Source organism: Sapajus apella, unplaced genomic scaffold (assembly GCF_009761245.1).
Source record: "Sapajus apella isolate SASKATOON/1434 unplaced genomic scaffold, GSC_monkey_1.0 scaffold10, whole genome shotgun sequence".
Taxonomy (NCBI): Eukaryota; Metazoa; Chordata; class Mammalia; order Primates; family Cebidae; genus Sapajus; species Sapajus apella.
The window spans coordinates 33,253,099-33,258,166 of record NW_022436950.1 but is presented as its reverse complement, the minus strand read 5'-3'; the positions used below and the strand labels follow the sequence as shown (position 1 = coordinate 33,258,166).

Below are 5,068 nucleotides of genomic sequence, written 5' to 3'. Positions count from 1 at the left end.
GTGTATTTTATCTGCAGACAGGCATTGCATTGAATACTACAAAATAGGCTACTTTTATACTAAAAGGAATTCAATAAAAGTGAAATATATGAAAGCCCAGTGCTTATAGATTTTTATTATGATTCTTTTCAACTAGGCTTTTAAAGTTTCTGATGTTGGAAGAAGTAAAACCAGGGTATCTTGCAGGACAAGACAAGGTGTCAGGAGGCAAAGCTGGCATGTCAACACAAAGACAAGCCCTGCCCTTCACGGGAGCCACGTTCAAGCTCAACGCTCACCCTGATGTGCTTTTGGGGACAGCTTGCTTTATGCCGGTCCCCTTGATGGTGCTGGGTCCCAACGAGGTGGCTCCCACCAGTTGCATCTTTTTATAATCTTTCGTGAAACATTTCTTTTTTCTTAAACAGTGGAAATCTGTTTGATGTTCATAGAGATTGATGAGGGGCCTTGGGTGCCCGCAGAGAATCAGACAGATGGCAATAGTGACAATAAATAATTGTCATGTTTTTCACTTTTGTGGCCTCGACCATTCAAGGGTCTCAAAACACAGCAGAAATTTAGAATGATAGGAAAGGAAGAGACCTTGGGAAAGGGCATCTCGTCCATCTTTCCAGCGTCTCTCCCAGGGCTCATACTAAACAAGATGCTCTCATGAGCCCTTGGCCCCTGACTGCAGTGGGGACGGCTGTGTTCCCACTGAGAACACAACACAGCTCCTGAGTTACAGGATGTGGCTTCTTTGTGACTCCCAGGAGAATCAAGGGCAGACAATACAGTGAGCTCCTGAGCCCTTCCAGTGAGATGGGGAAGCTAAAGAGAAGCTGCTGGCTGAGGGCGGGTTGGCTGCAGGAGGTGGCAGTGGGTCCTTGGAGCACCATCCTGGCAGGGCAGAGCCACTTCTGGACGCCGGAAGGAGCAGATGCTGGGAACCTGCCCTGGATTCAAACCACACCGACACGGACCATCACACCGTGGACAGCCCTGGTCGCCCCGTTCTTTCCCAGAGTGACACGCTCAGTGGCGTACCTGCTGGAGCTCAAGCCAGGGCTTCTTACATGTTGATTCATCCCCACCGACTGTTCTTCAGATGTTAAGAGGGGCCGTGGCAGGAGGCAGTGAACAGGCCCTCCTCTCACCTTCCAGCCGCCAACGCAGAGCACATAACGAACTGCAGTGTGGTAGAATCTCCACATGTGGATGGAGAGAAAAAGGGGACAGTCTTCACCCAAATCCCAGTGCTGGGCACAGAGGATGGAAGGATGGTGAGAAGAAATGAAGATTTGCTCTTCCTTCGTTTGTCTTCCCATTTCCAACCCTCAAGAACCAGTTAGAGGTGAATGTCTGCCAAACCAGCTGTAAATGTACTGTTATTAAAATTTTCCTCATTTCAAAGGGTTTTAGAGGCCAGGCACAGTGGCCCACGCCTGTAATCCCAGCACTTTGGGAGGCTGGGGCGGGAGGATCGCTTGAGCCCAGGAGTTCCAGACCAGCCTGGGCAATATGGCAAAACCCCGTCTCTACAAAAAATTAGCTGAGCATGGTGATTCATTTGCATCTGTAGTACCAGCTACTCAGGAGGCTGAGGTGGGAGGATCACCTGAGCCCAGGTGGTTGAGGCTGCGGTGAGCCATGTTCATGCCTCTGCACTCTAGCTTAGGTGACAGGGTGGGACCCTGCCCCCCCCCAAAAAAAAAAAAAAGGCTGAGGAGGTCAGGCCTCATAGAACTTCCTGCCTCCTCACAGGTACATAATAGTAAGTTTCCCATAATCGTAAGTTTCCCAGCCAAAGCACCCAGGGGAGATCACTGTTTGCTGTCCTGGCCCCTCATCCTTCCCTCGGGGCTTCGTCTCTCATGAATCTTATATATCTTCATCCTCATCTCCTTTGCAAAAGAGGATCTTGCCTTGGCGTGGAAAAGCAGAAAGCATCCTGCATCCACACAGACCTTAAATCACACCCTTCTTCTTGAGATCCAAATTTAAAAGGTAGAGGTGTTTCCAGGCCCTTTAGGGCTTTGCGCAGTGTCAAAGCGAGCAATCTGAATGAAAGGAGTTTTAAAATTTAACAAATTTTTCAGAAATTCGCCGGCAGTGGTGGTACACATCTGTAGTCCCAGCTACTTGGGAGGATCGTCTCTGAGCCCAGGAGGCTGAGATTACAATGAGCTATGATCACGCCACTGCCTGGGCAACAGAATGAGACCCTGTCCCTAAAAATAAAAATTAAATTTGACTTTCCAACTAAAAAAAAAGAAAAATGTACTTGTTATGCAATCAGAAAACTGAACTTAAAACAACAAATGTCAGCAAGTCAACAGCAGCAGCTGACAAGTCATTCAGGAAAAATGAAGCAGTTTTTGTAAAAGTCCTGTTTCTGGCTCAGTTATGCTCTCCTAAGAACTGACATAGGAAGTCCAGGCATCATTAGAACGAGGTAGAATCGAATGTCCTATGTGTTCCAAGAACACGGCAGTTCAGAAGCTCGTGGCTTCGGCTACTCCTGTGGCAGCGCAGCACAAACCCACCTCAGAGAAAACCCAAGTGGCAAAGCACGACCGTGCTCTGCCATCTGGTGGCCAAAAGTGAAATGTCCTTGAATGCCCAAAAGATTGAAAATAAATGTCTCCTTAAACTACAGTCATCAATAGCAAAACAACTTCTGAAGTCAGCCACCAATGAGCAGTGAATCTTGGAATGCTGAAAAAGTGAATCCAGTGTTGAAGAACCTCCTTTCTTTGGCCCTTTAGGCATGAATGAAAAGCTCTTAAATTGCTTGCCTAAACAAGCCCATCTGGTCACTAAACAGAGGTACATGAAAACATCAGTTACTAAGTATGCAAACTCTTTCAATCCCATGAAAGCACTGATCATCTACATGCTACACAGATCTCTGCTGGTGATATAATTACAAGACAGGAAAGGGAAGCGTGACCCGGACACTCTGAGAACCGCTTGTGAATGCATTTAAATAATTACGGTCTACATGAGACACCCCGCAAAAGCAGTCATGTGAGCTTGGAAACTCAAACCCTGCTGCCCTAGCACAATGAAGCCTCAGAAGGCCAGGCACACCTATAATCCCAGCACTTCGGGAGGCCAAGGCAGGAGGGTCACTTGAGCCCAGGAGTTCGAGACCAGCCTGGGCAACACAGACAGACCCCTGTCTCTACCAAAAAAATACAAAAATTAGCTGTTACATGCCTGTAGTCCCAGCGACTTGAGAGGCTAAGGTGGGAGAATCACTTGAGCCTGGGAGGTTGAGGGTGCAATGAGTGTGGTCATGCTGCTGCTGCACTCCAACCTGGGCAGCTAAGAGGGATCCTGTCTCAAAAAAAAAAGGCCTCCAAAAAGTCTGTGTAAAGAAAATTGCGCTTTGCAGGCACTGCTGTCATCACCAGGGGCCCCGTACTACCAGCCATAATCAACCCCACCACGCTCTTCAACATCATCCTCAACAGCAAGCCCTTGGGCCGCGTCTCCTTCGAGCTGTTTGCAGACAAGATTTCAAAGATGGCAGAAAACTTTCATGCTCTGAGCACTGGAAAGAAAGGATTTGGTTATAAGGGTTCCTGCTCTCACTTAATCATTCCAGGGTTTATGTGTCAGAGCGGTGACTTCATAAGACATAATGGCTAGTGAAATAAAAACTACAGGGAGAAATGTGATGAGGAGAACTTCGTCCTGAGGCATACAGGTCCTGGCATCCTGTCCATGGCAAATGCTGGACCCATCACAAATGGTTCCCAGTTTTTCACCTACACTGCCAAGACTGAATGGTTGCATGTGACCAGGCACAGTGGCTCACACCTGTAATCCCAGCACTTCGGGAGGCCAAAGTGGGAGGATCACCTGAGGTCAGGAGTTGAAGAACAGCCTGGCCAACATGGTGACAGCCCATCTCTACTAAAAATACAAAGAGTTACCTGGGCGTGGTGGCACACACCTGTAGTCCCAGCTACTTGGGAGGCTGAAGCAGGAGAATCCCCAGACCTCCCCATGGCCTAGGTCAGGAGCCCAGGAGTGCCACATGGCTGAGGGGGTAGCTGCCCAGGAAGGCCCAGAGGCAGGGCCAGGGGAGCACCATTTCCTGGGGGGTTGGGGGACAGGGAGGTGCCCTACAGGAGAAGTCAGGAGGGGCCGCCTGCCCCTGGGGTGGGGGCCTGGCTGGAGCAGGCTGCAGCAAGAATGACCTGAGGAAGGCACAGGGCCTGAGAGCCCAGCTGGCTGAGCTCGGGCGGCTCCCAGGGAAGCCTGGACCAGGGAGCAGTCCTTACTCTGCGGGGGTTGCTCAACAAGGGAGCCCAGGAGGTGGAGGTTGCAGTGAGCTGAGATCACACCACTGCACTCCAGCCTAGGTGACAGGGCAAGACTCTGTCTCAAAACAAAAAGACTGAGTGATTGGATGGCAAGCATGCGGTCTTTGGCAAGGTGAGAGAAGGCATGAATATTGTGGAGGCCATGGACGCTTTGGGTCCAGGAATGCGAGACCAGCAAGAAGATCATCACTGCTGACTGTGGACAACTCTAGTAAGTTTCACTTGTGTTTTATCTTAACCACCAGACTATTCCTTCTGTAGCTCAGGAGAGCACCCTCCACCCCATTTGCTCGCAGTATCCTAGAGTCTTTGTGCTCTCACTACAGTTCCCTTTGGGTTCCATGTTTTCCTTGTTCCCTTCCATGCCTAGCTGGATTGCAGAGTTCAATTTAAAATTATAAAATTAAAACTAAATAGGCAGGAGAATTGCTTGAACCCAGGATGCGGAGGTTACAGTGAGCCGAGATCGCGCCACCGCACTCCAGCCTGGCAACACAGCAAAACTCCGTCTCAAAAAAAAAAAAAAGGAAAGAAGGAGTGTTGGCCAGGCCTGGAGGCTCACGCCTATAATCCCAGCACTTTGGGAGGCTGAGGCGGATCACTTAAGCCCAGGAGTTCAAGACCAACCTGGGCAACACGGTGAAACACTATCTCTACTAAAAATACAAAAATTAGCTGGGCGAGATGGCATGTGCCTCTAGTCCCATGTGCCTCATTTCATGAGGCCAACATGGGAAGACTGCTTGAATCCA

The 5,068-nt window shown here is 49.4% G+C and overlaps 1 pseudogene; it reads left to right on the top strand.

The window, feature by feature from the left end:
* The first annotated feature begins 801 nt into the window (after positions 1–801).
* On the top strand, positions 802–4,707 carry LOC116552028 (annotated as a pseudogene).
* Positions 4,708–5,068: the final 361 nt, after the last annotated feature.